Source organism: Schistocerca gregaria, chromosome 2, assembly GCF_023897955.1.
Source record: "Schistocerca gregaria isolate iqSchGreg1 chromosome 2, iqSchGreg1.2, whole genome shotgun sequence".
Lineage (NCBI taxonomy): Eukaryota > Metazoa > Arthropoda > Insecta > Orthoptera > Acrididae > Schistocerca > Schistocerca gregaria.
In genome coordinates this window covers 1,055,367,744-1,055,386,189 of record NC_064921.1, presented here as the reverse complement: position 1 = coordinate 1,055,386,189, position 18,446 = coordinate 1,055,367,744, and the positions used below count along the sequence as shown (strand labels likewise).

General features: G+C 41.3%; 1 protein-coding gene across 5 annotated transcripts in view; it reads right to left on the bottom strand.

Annotated features, from left to right (window-relative positions):
* LOC126335595 (cytochrome P450 9e2-like) overlaps positions 1-18,446 on the bottom strand; it is a 94,539-nt gene that overhangs the window by 74,969 nt on the left and 1,124 nt on the right. For 3 of the 5 annotated variants that reach the window (XR_007564896.1, XM_049999042.1, XM_049999044.1), the window contains exon 2: positions 2,702-2,840. The exons of the other annotated variants lie outside the window; for them this stretch is intronic. The gene's annotated coding sequence lies outside the window, so the exon portion shown is untranslated. The remainder of the gene's footprint in view (positions 1-2,701; positions 2,841-18,446) is intronic. 5 annotated transcript variants of the gene reach the window in all.

Genomic DNA, 18,446 nt, shown 5'->3' with positions numbered 1-18,446 from the left:
ATAATGGAAGCAAAACTGGAGAGAAATCAAGACACGTTCATAGGATCTGTCGACCTGGGAAAAGCGTTGGACAGTGTGTAATGGGGCAAGCCGTTCGAAATTCTGAGAAATATGTGAGTGATCTATCTATAGTGAAAGATGGGTAATAGGTAGAACCAGAAGGAGCAATAAGATTGGAAGATCAAGAACGAAATGCTCGAATTAAAAAGGGTGTAACAAGGGTGTAGTTTTTCGCTCCCACTCTTCAATTTATACATGAAAGAAGCAATGACGCAAATAAATGAAACGTTCAAGAGTGGTATTAAAATTCAGTGTGAAAGTATATCAGTGCTAAGATTCGCTGATGGCAGTGCTATATTCAGTAAAAATGAAGGAGAATTAGAGTATGTGTTGAATGGAATGAGTATTCTAATGAATACAGAATATGGAGTAAAAGCAAATCGAAGAAAGACGAAAGAAATGAGAAGTAATAGAAATGATAACAGTGATTATCTTAACATCACACTTGGTGGTCACGAAGCAGACGAAGTCAAGGAACTCTGCTATCTAGGCAGCAAAATAACCCACGACGGACGGAGCAAGGAGGACATAAAAGGTAGAGTGGCACTGGCAAAAAGGGCGTTCCTGGCGAATAGAAATCTACTTGTACCGAATTGACGACTGAATTTGAGGAAGGAATTTCTGAGAATGTACGTTTCTTCCTCGGCATTGTTTGGTAGTGAAACATGGACTGTGTGGAAATGCTACGAAACACAGTATTCAAATTAGAGAGCACCATCCACCTGCATCAGTAATTGATTTTAAAATTACGATTGATTGTTACCTGTAGTAGTATAAAATTGAATATGAGTGCAACTGGGAAGTAAGGGAACATTTGCAAGCACACTGGGCGACACGGCCAATGAACAGAGCGCCTGAACGGCCAGGTATCCCGTTAGTTAGTTACATGTTCCGTGGATTATTCGGCACGGCAGACGGTGCACTCCTTAACAGTTGGCGCCACAAGCAGTGGGTAGGAAGCGGCAGGCGTTCTCTGACGCCTTCTGGCGCCGCTGACAGCGAAAGCTTCCTGTGGCATCCACTCGCGAAAAAGTTTAATCAAGTTGTTTGAGGAGGAACCTCAGCAGAAAGCGCTGTTGCCGCTCGCACGTAGACACGGCGTTTGGGACGGACGGTGGAGGTTGCTATCGGACAGGTGAAACAGAGAGCCCGTAATCTGTCAAAAAATTGGGACGTCGCTGAATGGGCAGGACCTACACAAAACATCGGTTTAAGGACATAAGAACGATGGACGTTGTATATGAAACATTTCTCAGAGTGACTGAGAGCACGGCAGTGCTGAAAGGAAGCACCCCTATTGGCTGAGGATAGAGACAGAAACAGTGGGGAACGATGTTTTTGGCAGAAGACTGTTAGGAAGAATTTCACTGGTTAACCAAGGTAAACATTGTCCACGAATGGAGACTTGCCTGTTAGAGACCCCATTTTAGTGGTCGGAAATCGGAAAAAATAGAATCCAGTCAATCTGGGCTAGCTCGTAACGAAAAATGCGGTACAGCGAGGATTTATTGACAGAGTCCGTCGTACGGTACACGAAGCCCGCATGTGACTCTTCTCTCCGCCTGGTCGCCCCTTATGGCGCCAACTTAGAAGGTGAGGTTGCAGCATTTCTGCCATCAACAGATACAATATGGTGAGGCCGAGCCGCTGAAGCGGCGCAGTAAGGAAAGTCAAACAGTTACATCTTAGAGTTTACTTCCAAATTCCACAACGAGTGGTAGGAACTTTCTTCGATGATACTACGTGTTACCTTCAGCAATTCTGTCCTTTAGCAACTCATTACATGACGACCACTCAGTACATACGTTCTTTAATTTCAGTTTCCTCCCCGAGCCCACGTCGGATCAACAGATTTGCGTTCACACAAGTTGCGTTATCGAGATGTTACCATAGGATGCCTTTATGAAGTATTATTGAGAAATAAAGTTTTTGTCACAGTTGTGAATAAATAATAATTAATAATACAATGTCATTCATTTTCAAACAACCCACAAGAAACGGAACAGAAGGGAACTGAAGCATCTGACATGTGGTGCTACAGGAGAATGTTGAAAATTGGGTGGGATGATATGGTACGGAATGAGGTGGTTCTTCGCACAATCGAAGAGGAAAGTAATGTTTGGAAAACACTGATAAGAAGGGACATCTGTTAAGAATTCCATGGAGCTAGAGGGAGCTGTAGAGGGCAAAAATTTGCGGACGAAGACAGAGACTGGAATACATCCAGCAGATAATTGACTAAGGACGTAGGTTGCAATTGCTACTATGAGATGAAAATGTCGGCACAGGACAGGAATTTGTACGGGCCGCATCAGACCAATCACAAGACTGATGACTTGAAAAGTACAGTAAGTTATGTAACGTGTTTTCGGGAAGACTGACAGAGGGCAGAGAAAGAACAACTAACCCAATGAAGCAGGTATGTATGAAGGTGCCAATGATAACAATATCTGCACTTATACTCCTCACACCTTGTGCTCTTACGAACCACCATGGGCTTCAATATAAAATGTTGCTTCAGTCAGTATTTTAAATGTAAACTTTCTTGTGAAGTTCCAATCCAAGCGGGCTCAATTCCACTCATGCTGTATCTGAACAAGGAATACAGTACTGCTTCAGTGCGCCACGTGTCACAGTTTACCCGCAGCTGACGGAGGAGGAGTTGTGCACGTCGTCCTCACATTTGAGTGTGATGCTGCTCTTGTCTCTCCGTTGAGTGCCTCAGGATCATCTCGTAAATCTTGGCAAGACTGCACAGCTCGCTGCCTCCAGTTCTGCAACTATATCAACAGGAATGTTATAACAGCAGCGAAATGTGCGGTGCTCCACAGTGCATGTATCACATTCCCCAAAGATGGGTTAGTAGTGAAATTTGATTCTGATCAGGTGGGGATGAAATCGAAAAATTTTCGTTTATGATACATTTGTACTATCTTGGACAATTACTTTCATGAATAATGAAATGCCACTGCATATGAGGAATATTCTTTTCTACTATTAATCGCTAAATTACATAGCAAATTAGCCTCAGCATAAGATAATGATGTAGTAAGTATTAGCTGACGAATTTCTCATGTTGTCGTTGATATGTGCAGCCTCTATAAAGTACGATCTGTGACGTGATGAGCCACAGCTGCAAAATAACCTGCCTCAGCCGGAGTCAATATGTGAATATTGAAACACGATGTGTGCGGTGTATGTAACTAGAACAGTTGCGTAAGACAACTCTTAAACTGATAACACTTGTTTCAGTCTTGCTTATACAGACTGGCGCAGAGAAACTGGATAATTTTAAATAATTAGCAAACATAAACAATACTTACAAAACTGTATTTTATGCTGAAATGTATTTTGCACAAGAGTGGAAATTTTATTAAGTAACACGTTTAAAAATTACGTCATTAAGTGCTGCTTATTTCACCATAAACATCCAGAAGTCGGTTCTGGAGATTTCAAAGAATGTGACGCAATGGATTCTCTGCGATGTTGGCGATGTTTTCCTCAATATGAGTCTTGAGCAGAGTAAGGTTTTTTCCCTCCATAAAAAGCCATCACACCCAGAGAGGTCTGGAAATCATAGCGGACAAACGATGTTAGCATTTCCTGCAATTATGCGAGCCCCAAACAAAGTTTCACTGCGTACGTGAACAGTCTGTCACTGTGTGATGTGGCTCTATTCAGTTCAGACCACATGTGCTTAATATCAATATCTGGGAGAGAAAGGAGCCTTGGGCCAAAAATTTCTCTCTGATGTTCAGGTAACACGGAGACGTTACACTGACAGTGGGACCTTCTTCACCGTCAAAGAAGTAAAGAAGCATCACCCCACGACACGACACTGTATACAGTACAGTAACTTTAGCACCGCTTAACCGAAGCTTGTGTCCAGTAACGCATGTTCTTTTTTTTTCACTGATGTAGTTAGGTAAAAACGGCTTCATTTGACATACAAAAACTTTCGACCAAGATAGCATCCTCAATTACTTTAACAAAGAGAATTCCACAAAATTGTATGTGCAACAAATGCTCATTAGGATGCATCTGAAGATTGTGGAGTATACTTTGCAATCTCCGGCGTCAGAATCCCAATGACGAGGCAATTTTCACACCGAAAGACGACTGCTTACCATTGCATCCTGCGCAGCATCAATGAGTTCCGAGCTACGAACGGAAAATAAGAATTTCCTAGGCATTATTTTTCTTAGTCGATCCATTCTTTTCAGACAGGGATGTCAAATTAAAAATCTTTCAGCCGTCTAGTTTCCAAACTTATTTTATTTGGCTACCAACATCGGTGATGTACTACGCTATCTACAGGTCCGTGACCGACGTGTAGGAAGATTCACCTCGATTCTGATCAAAACAGGTGTAAGGTGTCAGGCAAATCCAACACCTTCCATGAAAGCCCTGACATGATAAGCAAAACCAGTAGTATGTCACATAGCTCCGAATAAATCGTGACATTAAATTAACCAAAGTAATACGAGTAACGAGTGAGCAAATGGAATACCACAGACTAACACAAGAATGCCTAAATGCATGTCCTACCTAACCACCATGATACAAACGCAGTTCCGAGGGGAGAAACGAGAACAGAAGCCGAGAGCGGAACCGTGTTAAGCTAGAAGGCCCTACGATAAGCGACGGACTGGACACCCACGTTGCCAGCTAACCACTAGGACAACGCCAGCTGCAAGTTTTAGTGTGAGACTTTTTCGCGTCTCTGTTACGTCAAGGACCCCCCCCCCCCCCCCCCGCACATGTTAAAAGCTAGAGCCCTCCAGAAAAACAATATAGATCTTACGATAACGCTAAAAGGACCACAGCAGCTGCAAGTTTTAGCGTGAGACTTTTTCGCGTCTCTGTTACGTTGCAAACTTTAAAAACATTGCCCCACCACGAAAAGTATAACGTTTCTCATTGGATAGACAGAATTTTTGTAGGCGGAGCTTAAGGTTAACATTGAGACCGCGATTGGTCAGATGAAAACACAGCCAGATAGTTTTTTTTTTAACCAACTTCGGTAAATGGTAGTAAGGAGAAGCGAAGAGAGGTTAGTTAGTTCCGAGACGGCGAGCTGGATGGCTGCTGCGACGGCCGCTGCCCCCCTGAAGCTGCCTAACCAACGACAAGGTAATGAACGCACGCGATGCCTTATAACAGCGCATAAAGCTTCACTCAGAACTGCAGAAGTCTCATCTGTTACACCCCCTTTTTGCGTAATACTAGTGTCGATCGTAAATTAAAGCTCATGGTGTTCACATTTGCCACTTGAAGTAAAAATCTGAAACGCGATGATTTCTATGTTATATAATTATTGAGAAGCTACATCAGCCAATGTAATTTACGACAAGTTAGATAAGTAATTAAAGATAATTGATGGTCACTGTAGACCATTTTGATAGTTTTCTCTCTTTTGAAACTTAATTTAAACCTAGATTATAGATGTGATATGGCGTAGGTCATCCTTCGATCCATTGTAGAACTTGGAAACCCACTCAGGGAATATTCGTTCACATTTTTGATGAACGCAGTTGGTTTTTACCATCCTGTATTAAAACATTTCCTTTTATCAATAGTGCAATCTATAAACAATGTTTTGTGAGTAGAATAAAATTTCCAATGGTAAACTTAACTGCTTATTCGACGTTATTTTACGAGCTAAGTAAAAATAGGAAAGCATTGAACCCTTTCCACTAAATGTAGTTAGTATTAAGATTCTTTTACAGTGACGCTGAAATCATTAAGTATTTGGTTATATCATCGCTAGTCTCACTGAACTCTTCTGAATTCTACATGTCATGTGTGGTCTGGCGTCTCCTTACCCGCAACAGGTCTCAGGTTCAAACTAGTCAATTCCCTAAAAAAACACGCGCAGAGCGTCGTTGCGCGATAGTGGTAGGGAGACACGACATAGAACAGACAGACACCACGCAGAATGTTAGACAGGGACGAGCAGCACTGATATTAGCAGATGTCTGCTCGCTATAGCGATACCTACAACCGCCATCTGCCTGCCGCTTGAACAGCCGCTATAGCGAGCAGAAATCTTCCTATCAACACCTGTGTTGCTGGCCCCTTGTTTTGATCACAACCAAGGTGGAATCTTGCTACGTCGGTCAGGGCCTGAAGATGGCGTAGTAAATCGCTGAAACTGGTAGCCAAACAAAATAAGTTTGGGAACTAGACGGCTGGAAGGTTTAATTTGACATCCTGTATCAAAAAGTAGAGTCCCGCAACCATCTCTGAAAGATGGATATACTGAGATTCTCTGTCAAGTTACGAACCCGCGTTTTGATTGTGTGTGCAGAAGAAACTTGCCCATAGGCCGAGATCTTATAGTGGCGACGAAACACGCTTTTTGCAGCTGTCACACTGTCACTCAAGACAATCGCACGGTCCGAGCTGCTCCAGTACCCGACTGCAATTAAATATCCATTATTATTTGGCAGTTTGGCATTTTAGCCCCATTTATTGAAATCTATGCTGCCGCCAGCATCGGCTTCAAATATTCCCATTTCTCTGAGCCACCCAATATTTCATGCAGTGTCAGTGGTAATGTCTGGCGTTGGTTCAAAGTGATGACAAAACCGGTATACATAAACTGAACTAAGTATTTAATTTACTCGTTAACTGTAAAAGGAAAGAAATCTCAGACATGTCTAGGACCCGAGGACCTGCAGCCGTAGACCTTTTTTTCGTTTCCTTGTTATCATATCATTGCCTCATCCCGGAAGGGCAAGTGTGAGCTGCCTGTGGAAAAATACTCCACTCTTCAGCCAAAGAAGTTTAAGAGACACAATAACGGAGAATTTTTTCAATATGGTGAGTTGGTTCAAATGGCTCTGAGCACTATGGGACTTAACTTCTTAGTTCATCAGTCCCCTAGAACTTAGAACTAATTAAACCTAACCAACCTAATGATATCACACACACAACCATGCCCGAGGCAGGATTCGAAACTGCGGCCGTAGCGTTCGCACGGTTCCAGACTGTAGCGCCTAGAATCTCTCAGCCATTCCGGCCGGCTATGGTGAGCTGTATACAGATCTTTAAAGTCAGTACCACCATTAGACTGTTGTTTATTTACAGTGTTACATGTACACTTACACAATCATGATTTCGGCTTCAAAGTGCCATTATCAAGTGTTTTAAGAGTTATAAATTGCCTAAGATGGCATACTGTCGTATTAAAATACGGCAGTATGCCATCTTAGGCAATTTATAACACTTAAAACACTTGATAATGGCACTTTGAAGCCGAAATCATGATTGTGTGAATGTCACCATGCAATGGCGGTACTGACTTTAAAGAAAAATATTATGACTGTGGCCCCACATTATGAGAAAAATTATTAAGTGTATACAGATGTTTTAAAAATATGTTAAAAGAACCTAAATCAGGATGGTCGGAGACGGGATTGAACCGTCGTCCTCCCGAATGCGAGTCCAGTGTGCTAACAGAACAGCAGGACTGGTAATGATTGAGGGAAGCAGCTGTAGACGAGACATTGACGCTGAATATCAAAACATAAGTATTCTCTCCACGAGAGTTATGGATCTAAGTTTCTCCTGTTTCCGTATACTGGCGCTCGCAAAACTTGTTAAAGAACTTACGTAAACCGCAGTCATAGAGCGCTGATTGCAGCTAGCGTGTTTCTGCATACGCACGATGAGGCATTGTTAAGTGCTGTTCTTAGGGAATCTGCACGGTGTACATTAAGAAATTTACGGAAGACGAATAGAAATGCGAAAGGAAATAGAAACCATTGCTAAAGTACTAAGATGAAGTACAAGGGCCGTCTTTTTTTCCAACCTCCGATCAGTCGGGAAACGGAAACCATAGTGAAAAACCAAAACTGTTTTATTTGCAATATTTAGCAACACTTCGAGCTATCTCTAAGTAGTCGCCTCTCCGACTTAGACACCTGTCGTAGAGTGGTACCAGCTTTCCTATACCCTCTTTATAGAAAGCAGCCGCCTGTGATTTGCACCAATTCTCTGTGTTGAACTGCAGCTCCTTGGTAGTGTCAAAATGTTTTTCTCATAGGCAGCGGTTCATGTGAGTGAGGAGATGAAGAACAGAGGTAACCAACTCCTGCCTGTTGGTGGATGATCAGCACATCCCTTCGAAAACCGTTGCAGGAGCATCTGTATTGAGCCTGCAGTATGTGACCGAGAAATGTGAAGAAGAAAACCCATGACAGGTACGTTATGTGGGCTGCTTGAAATCAGGCGAAAGCCCTTAGCAGGACTTCACACTTGGCAGGGGACACTATTTTCTAGGCATCTTTATGTGCTCACTGTGCACTCAGAACTGAAAAGTGTGATGTGACGCAATACATGGGCATACAAGAGACTCTTCACGACACATATGCACAAAGCTTCACCGGATTTTGCCCTCGTAGTAGCTGTAATCGAACGTGAGGAAGATTTTGAGTTGTTAACTGGAATGGACAATTTATGTAAAATAGTCTACCACTCCAACTGTTGTTATTATAGTTAAAATAAAAATATCAGTTACAGTGACAAATATATTGCGGAATATAAAGCTATCTTCAACCCAGGCAATACAAGATGTTTATGAAGGAAATGACAAAGCCATCGCAGCTACTATTTTTTGGAAATGCTGGCCAGACACTGAAATGAAATGAACGAATCAACTCATGGGTCGATTAAAACACTATAGTGCTTTAATATGAACGGTGCTGCTGTAGATGGTATGGAGTTGCCACTTTCCTGCGACCCTTCAGCTGCCAGCTGGTGGAGGAGCACATAGTTTAATTTGAATGTGTCTCCTCTTCTCTCAGCGTAATATCAATTTGTGTTGGCAATTGGAGAAAATGTTCTTCCAACAGCCACATTCAGCAGAGTTTTGACTTCAATGGAAAATAGACACATGACTACGAGTCATTTGCTAATTTCATCTAAGACTTGAACATCTCTAGCTTTTTCCGTGAGATTAGTAGAATTTCACTTTGTAACTCGTTAAGACATTTCTTATTGTTCTGTTTGGTTTATTTGGTTAACATGGCGTTTGCCTTTTGTAGCTATCTATCAATAAGTTTTTGGACCAAGAGTATTTCCCCACTTCACAAGTTTGTTAGTCATACACTGATTAACCAGGACATCATGACCACAGACCTACTATCGATATAAACACGTTCAGGCGATAGCAGCATCACCTGGGGAGGATTGATTGTTGGCCAGACACATGCAACATGCATACACCATCACTGAGCGTGCTTTCCGTGTGTAGAATGGGGGAGGTGCACGATCTATCTGACTTTGACCGAGGACAGATAGTGATGGCCCAGAGGCTCTGCACGAGAATTTCGGAAACTGAACGGCTTATCGGGCGTTAGAGAAGTGCTTTGGTGAGTGTCTTCAACAGGTTGGAGAATAAATTAGACTAGATTAGATTAGTACGTGTTCCATAGATCATGAATACGACACTTCGTGATGATGTGGAACGTGTCAGGTTAATAAAAGATGTCTATACAAGATATTACATAACACAAAATATTACATGACACTTAATATTTTTTGGGGGTGGGGAAATTACCCAGTTACTATATCCAAAAATTCATCTAATGAGTGGGTCAGGGATTTTCTCTGGCTCATGATGACTGGGTGTTGTGTGATGTCCTTAGGTTAGTTAGGTTTAAGTAGTTTTAAGTTCTAGGGGACCGATGACCATAGATGTTAAGTCCCATAGGGCTCAGAGCCATTTTTCATCTAATGAGTAGAAGGAGTTGCCATTCAGAAATTCTTTTAATTTCCTTTTAAATGCTTTATCGCTACATGTCAGACTTTTGATGCTATAAGGTGGGTGACCAAAGGCTTTTGTGGTAGCATAATTTACTCCCTTCTGAGCCAAAGTTAGATTTAACCTTGAGTAGTGAAGATCATCCTTTCTCCTAGTGTTGTAGCCATATACACTGCTATTACTTTTGAATTCATTCGGATTGTTAATAACAAATTTCACAAGTGAATATATATATATTGGGAGGCTACAGTGAAGATCCATAGCTCTTTAAATGTCTGCAGGATGATCTTGGATGAGCTCTAGCAATTATTCTGATCACACGCTTTTGTGCAATGAACACTCTTTTACTCAATGATGAGTTACCCCAGAATATGATGCCATACGAAAGCAGAGAATGAAAATAGGCTTGGTAAGCTAATTTACTGAGATGTATATCGCCAAAATTTGCAGTGATCCTAATAGAATAAGCAGCTGAACTCAAACATTTCAACAGATCTTCAGCGTGTTTTTCCAGTTCAACCCCTCATCAGTGCATACACCTAGAAATTTTGAATATAATACCTTAGCCAGCGAATTCTGATCGAAGTCTATATTTATCAATGGTGTCATTCCACTTACTGCGTGGAACTGTATATACTGTGTTTTGTCAAAGTTTAATGAGAGCCTATTCGCGGAGAACCATTTAATGATTTTCTGAAAAACATCGTTTACAATTTCATCAGTTAATTCTTGTCTGTTGGGTGTGATAACTATACTTGTAGCATCGGCAAAAAGTACCAGCTTTGCATCTTCGTGAATACAGAATGGCAAGTCATTAATATATATTAAGAACAGCAGAGGACCCAAGACCGAACCTTGGGGCAACCCATTCTTCACTGTTCCCCAGTTTGAGAAATCACCAGCTTTTTCAATATTATGTGAACTGCTTATTTCAACTTTCTGTACTCTTCCAGTTAGGTATGACTAAAACATTTGAGCGCTGTCCCATTCATACCACAGTACTTGAGTTTATATAGAAGTATTCCATGATTTACAAAATCAAAAGCCTTTGAGAGATCACAAAAAATCCCAATGGGTGCCTTCCGGTTACTCAGAGCATTTAATATTTTATTCGTGAAAGTGTATATCTCGCTTTCCGTTGAAAACCCTTTCTGGAAAGCAAACTGAAATTTTGTTAAAACTTTTTTTTCAAAGATGTGAAGCTACTATACAATACCTTACTTTTTCAAGAATTTTGGATAAGGCCGTCAGAAGAGAGATTGGGAGGTAGTTGTTGACATCAGACGTATCTCCTTTTTTATGCAGTGGTTTAACATTGGCATACTTCAGTGCGTCTGGAGAAATACCCTGCTTCAGAGAGCTGTTAAATATGTGGCTAAGAATCCCATTTATCTCTTGAGAACAAGCTTTTATTATCCTGATGGAAATTCCATCAATTCCACGTGAGCTTTCATTCTTGAGAGAGTTTATTATCTTCCTAATTTCAGAAGGAGAGGTGGGTGGAATTTCAATTGTATCAAATGGTGTGGATAAGGCCTCTTCCATTAACTGCCTTGATTCTTCTAATGAACATTTAGATCCTATTTTCTCTACAACATTTAAACAATTATTATTCAAAATGTTTTCGACTTCCGGTTTGTTGTTTGTCAAGTTTCCATTCGCTTTGATGGTAAAGCCGTCATTCTGCACTCTTGGTTGCCCTGTCTCCCTAGTAATAATATTCAAAATTGTTTTAATTTTGTTATCAGAGGTTTTAATCTCAGATATGATGCACATGCTTCTGGATTTTTTAATAACCTTTCATAATGTAGCACAGTAGTTTTTATAATATTTGGCTGTTTCTGGATCATTATTCTTTTTTGTTGTTAGATACAGCTCCCTTTTATGGTTACAAGATATTTTTATTCCTTTAATGAGCCAAGATTTTTTACATGGTTTCTTATAATTAGATTTAACTACTTTCTTTGGGAAACAGTTTTCAAATTTTCTTACAAGTGTCTCATGATATAAGTTATATTTTAAATTAGCGTCGAGTTCGTTGTACACCTCATCCCAGTCTAACTGCTGAAGATTTTCCCTGAAATTTCTAATTGTTGAGTCATTAACTGAACGCACAACTTTGGAGGGTAGTTTTGATTTACTGAATGGAGTTATGTCATATACTGTAACTAGCTGAGCATTATGATCAGAAAGCCCATTCTCAACAGGACAATGTTTTTAAACTTATCTTGGTCTATAAAAATGTTATCTATCAACACGTGGCGAGGCCAAGGCGCGACCACGCCCAGACGTCGTGGGGTTGGGCGGCCAACCCTCATTGCAGACATCGGACGTCGTAGGCTGGGCAGACTGGTCAAACAGAACACGCGCTCCAACTGTGGCGGAAGTAACATCAGGCTTCAATGCTGGGCCGAATACAAGTGTGCCTGAGCACCCAGTGCGCCGAACACTCCTAACAATTGGCCTCAGCAGCGGACGACCCATGCATGTAATGAGGGCGCAAACCCGTCGTCTTCTGGGGGAACGGCTCCTTGACACCTGTACTGAAGGTCGGAGACAAGCTGGCGGCGACTCCATTACGCTGTGGGGAACACTCACGTGGACATCCGTAGGTCGAGTGGAGCTCGTGCAAGGCGCCATGAGGACCAAGCACTATCGTACACTGTTAGCAGACCACAGTGGTGAGTTACAGTTGATTTGCTGCCCCCCCCCCCCCCCTGCAAATCGCCAGATCGGAACCCGATCGAACATATGTGGGATGTGATTGAACGTGGCGTCGGAGGTCAGCGTCCCCTCCTCGGAATTTACGGGAAGTAGGTGAGTCGTGTGTGCAGGTGTGGCGCCAACTCCCTCCAGCGAACTAGCAAGGCTTCGCTGCTTGCAAGCCACTACTCGTCGCCGCAGTTATCTGTGCCAAAGGTGGAAAAACACGGCTATTATGCAGGCGGTCATAATGTTCTGCCTGGTCAATGTATCTGCTACAAAGCGTGAGTGTAATTGCCTCTGCAACAATGAGACACGCTGTTGACGTAATTCGTCTAGAAGAAAAAGGCAGGAAGTAGCAAATGAAGTCTTATAAGACCATGTATCACTAATTTCAATTAGTTATAGGTTGAGATTAAAGTAGCGCTCTCAGTTCTTTTCACGTTTTTTCACACTGCATAATTCCCATTACGAGAGAGAAGTGATGTGGCGGTGATACATGTAAAATATTGTTCATCTTTATTTTTTACGATACTCGTGTGACCTGCAGGCAGTGCGTTTTTTATAAGCGACTGGAGTCGTGAAAAGGAAATTTGTAGTTTACATCAGCAATACCCTTTTTTTTTAATGGAATGCAACGTTAGTATCAATATTACACAGGTAGTAAAGTTGACTAACTGGAATGCTTTAGACAGGGACTACTGGTTGGAAACAAGTATATATATATATAGCAACTGATAACAGTAATGGTTACCAGTCTCGAAGAACCCATTACTATATAACATGTTTACAGAACTGAGTTATTGGTTCCAAATAATCTGGCCCAACCACGCGTTGCTTGTGACATGGGCGTAACGATGCTCCACCAGTGCTTTACATACTGTATTCGTCGATGAGTAAACTTCACGGGAAAGCTGATGGATACTGTTCAATCTTTTTGTTTACTTTTCGCTGCTTATTCATCCAGGTTTCCGGAAAATGCATGCAGCCGCACCGTACAATAAATGAATGTAAGCAAATTCGAATAACGAGTAATGTATCATCTTCAACAATCAGTCAGGAACAGTAAATAGTGGTAAATTCCAATATGGACGTGTTACAGACGATTGTGGATTGTTTTTCAAGTCAGCGCCATTAACGTTAATGAGGGACACAGCTGTTTGTTGTGAAACCTGTCTGGAAAGACGCGCTTCGCATGTATCACTTATTAAGGATCTCGTTCGGCCTGAAATTCGTGCAGAGGTTGGACAAATATGTGGAAACACAAGAAACACATCGCTCTGCAATACGTAATACAGCGGAGAAAACCTGTTTGCTTTCGAAACAGCTTCCAGTCGTCTAGGAGTGGATAAACACAAGTCTTGTATGGTTTTGAAGAGGACCGTGCACCGTTCTTCCTACGAAATGGTCGCAAGTTCAGGTCACGACGGTGGAGGTGGACGGCCTCGCGACAGTGGACCACGGGGGCTCAGCGATGTTGAGGTCTGGTGACAGCAGTGGCCAGGGGGACGCAGCAGTTTGTCCTCGTGCCCACGAAAGACAGGCAGGTTTTGTGGCTTCGGCACAACGTTTTCCTATCACTGTCATTTCGATAACTGAAGTGTGGGTTTGGAATTGCAGCCCGACCTGCATTTCCGAGTTTACGGAGCTCCCTTAGTGTTGTTTTACTCAGAGGATGCGAGAGTAAGACATTCAGTTCTGAAGTGACTTTTGCAATTCTCTTCAAAGACCGTCTTTTACGATCACTTACCAAACACCTTCTTCCATGTTGTTACTTAGGGGATGGTGTTTTTACACTTTCGCAGCATGCGGTATAAACCTTCCACACTGAGCCTCCTGTAACACTAAACACCTTCGGCTCCCTGGTAACGGAAGTAGCCACCAAACGATCACCAGTAATTTGCCCGTGTTTGAATTCACTCAACTCCGACATGGTGCACTCGCAACTACACAGAAGACGGCTGACACGTGAAACACACTGAGGACACTGTACGGCTGCCGCCCGTGCTCCAGTAAAACAGCGCAACATGTAGGCTTGGCTCGCATCTGCATTTACGTTGTTGTTGTGGTCTTCAGTCCTGAAACTGGTTTGATGCAGCTCTCCATGCTACTTTGTCCTGTGCAAGCTTCTTCATCTCCCAGTACCTACTACAACCTACATCCTTCTGAATCTGCTTAGTGTAGTCATCTCTTGGTCTCCCTCTACGATTTTTACCCTCCACGTTGCCCTCCAATACTAAATTGGTGATCCCTTGATACCTCAGAACATGTCCTACCAACCGATCCCTTCTTCTGGTCAAGTTGTGCCACAAACTTCTCTTCTCCCCAATCCGATTCAATACTTCCTCATTAATTATGTGATCTACCCATCTAATCTTCACCATTCATCTGCAGCACCACATTTCGAAAGCTTCTATTCTCTTCTTGTCCAAACTATTTATCGTCCATGATTCAGTTCCATACCTGGCTACACTCCACACAAATACTTTCAGAAATGATTTCCTGACACTTAAATCTATACTCGATGTTAACAAACTTCTCTTCTTCAGAAACGTTTTTCTTGGGATTGCCAGTCTACATTTTATATCCTCTCTACTTCGACCATCATCAGTTATTTTGCTCCCCAAATAGCAAAACTCTTTTACTACTTTAAGTGCCTCACTTCCTAATCTAATTCCCTCAGCATCACCCGACTTAATTCGACTACATTCCATTATCCTCGTTTTGCTTTTGTTGATGTTCATCTTATATCCTCCTTTCATTCCGTTCAACTGCTCTTCCAAATCCTTTGCTGTTTCTGACAGAATTACGAAGTCATCGGTGAACCTCAAAGTTTTTATTTCTTCTCCCTGCATTTTAATACCTACTCCGAATTTTTCTTTTGTTTCCTTCACTGCTTGCTCAATATACAGATTGAATAACATCGGGGATAGACTACAGCCCTGTCTCACACCCTTCCCCACCACTGCTTCCCTTTTAAGTCCCTCGACTCTTATAACTGCCATCTGGTTTCTGTACAAATTGTAAATAGCCTTTCGCTCCCTGTATTTTACCCCTGCCACCTTCAGAATTTGAAAGAGAGTATTCCAGTCAACATTGTCAAAAGCTTTCTCTAAGTCTACAATTGGTAGAAACGTAGGTTTGCCCTTCCTTAATCTAGCTTCTAAGATAAGTCGTAGGGTCAGTATTACCTCACGTGTTCCAGCATTTCTACGGAATCCAAACTGATCTTCCCCGAGGTCGGCTTCTACTAGTTTTTCCATTCGTCTGTAAAGAACTCGCGTTAGTATTTTGCAGCTGTGACTTATTAAACTGATAGTTCGGTAATTTTCACATCTGTCAACACCTGGGATTGGAATTATTATATTCTTCTTGAAGTCTGAGGGTATTTCGCCTGTCTCATACATCTTGCTCACTAGATGGTAGAGTTTTGTCAGGACTGGCTCTCCCAAGGCCGTCAGTGGTTACAATGGAATGTTGTCTACTCCAGGGGCCTTGTTTCGACTCAGGTCTTTCAGTACTCTGTCAAACTCTTCACGCAGTATCGTATCTCCCATTTCATCTTCATCTACATCCTCTTCCAATTTTACGTTAAAGCATGCATTTCTCGAGGTGTTCCCATAGTTTTGTTCAAATCCTGTGGTTTAACCGTTGGATCCTTATCTCAAAACTTTCAGTTTAGAATCTGTCTTCTGCATAATTTACACACTATAAAGATTTATACACCCTATGTAATGTAAATTTATACTTCTGCGTTTCTGCCTTTCGCTAGTGTTATGGTGAAACTTGGCTAAAAAACCAATGGCAACGTAAAGCTTTACTGCAATAAATGAATGACAATGGCCTGGGTTGACAGTTTATCTGCATTACCGTTGACTGAAAAAAACACCTCATCGATGTGATTGGAAATCCCCTTTCGATCATCAAATTTTGGATGTTGCAGCTTTTGTTACTTTTACGGTTTGCAAATGGAAAACGGAGAATTTCTATCCAGTTTTCCTATGGTTAACTATGATACAAAGCAATGATATAGCAGTACTGCCTTAAAAATCATGCTATTAGGGCATGGGATGTGATTGAGTCTGCCTGTAACACCATAACTCTAGTACTTTACTGATTTAGTTTGCTTGTGTTTTATTTAATGTTACACCATTGAGATTCTGTAAATGTGTTTGTTTGAATTGGTAACATAAAATTGTATACTCCTTTCTTTTAAGAACTTTGATGTCATGATATGATTCTATGCAATGTAGTGTATCTGTCATTTAAATTCTTTGTCCCATTTGTAGGGAACAAAACTTACTGTATATAATCGTAATTTTTGTGTGAATAATTTTTGGTAGAAATGTTAATATGTGCAAATGTTCTGTTTTATTTAATGTATTTGGTTACTGTTACGTAAACTGCTGATCCTCACTTAGGGTTCTTAGTTATTCTGTATGTAAAAGTTGTTGTGGTTCCTCTCGGGAACGGAACTGTGTAGCGCGCGCAAATTGTGGCTGGCCAGGTAGAAAAGGTGGAACAAGAGTCAGTCGGGGACGAGCCACCAGTCGGGGACGAGCTACGAGACTGTGCATTGCCACGTAAAAGATGCATATTGTGCTGGTTCCGGGAGAGGCTTTTTCTGCCACTTTCCAATGCCTCGGATGGATGGATAAATAGCTGGAACTAGTCTGGATCTATCATGTATCTATCATCGCCGCCAAGAAATGACAGAGTCCAGCAATTCTACCTGCAAATCCATCCACCAACATGCAATTGCCACCACATTGCGCAATCACTGTATCGGAATGCTATAATAATGTACAGTGAAGGATCAGCTCATCGGATGTTTTAGTGTGCACAAATATAAGGTAACTTATAACTGAATTTGTGTACCTACCTTGATTTTTACCGAGTGTCCCTACTGAAATATCATTAAAGAACAGTGTTTTTGCTAATTAATGCCTCTTGAACATAGTAAAAAGAAAGTTAAAGTTAATGATGCTTGATGAAAGTAATTTTCCTAATAAAACTGCTTATTAATGTATTGTTGCCAACTTCAAATTAAGAGTTCGTAAGACTGAGGCTTATAAAGTTTTGCTTAGTAAATGAACACATTACTGCCTGTTGTAAATCTAAGAAGTTGAGTCAGTGTCTTACATATATGTTAATTTTGTCTCTCAATGTAGTAAAAGTGGAAAACTGCAGTGTGAAACGTTATATACTCACGTTTGCTAAGTGTTTGTCTCTCCTGCGTATTAGAAGTGCTTATTAATAATATAAAAGGATCCACAGTTTGTCTATTGGGTTAATGCTCGGTAACAAGTAACAGAAAGACCACTAATTAGGAAAACCTTAATTTCTTTAATCAAATGATAGTGAGAAGCAACCTGTTAGTGGTTTCCAATTAACTTTCATTTTAAATAGTAAAGTATTTAACTGAGAGAGACGTAACCTATATCCAATTAATGATTCTGCAGTGAATAGTAATAATAAATGTTAATCATTGTCTTGCATAGTTAGGATGGCGACCGTTTTCTTTATCCGTTGAACAGTGCAGATAGGCAAAATTTTGTTTGTTACTGTTCAAATGTTTACGTAATTCTGACTTTCATTTCCGATAAGCCACCTCCGTTAGGTACAACACGGTCAACATAACAAAATTCCTCTCAGAGGGTAACACTGCTCTGTTTCTTTATACCATAATTGCTTTAACAACATAGTTTTATTTCACGACCTGCTTCCAACTTTAATATTATGGTATAGCTGAAGCGGACAGGAGTGTTATATGCCTCATTTTGTAATTTTCTTACTCGCTCGGATTTCTGTGATTTCGAACTCTCTCCGTTTTTTTTTTATATTTTTGCCATGTGATAAAAGTACACGTCGCGTGCCGGGTAAACAGGTGTGTAACTTGGTAGTGTAGCTTAGA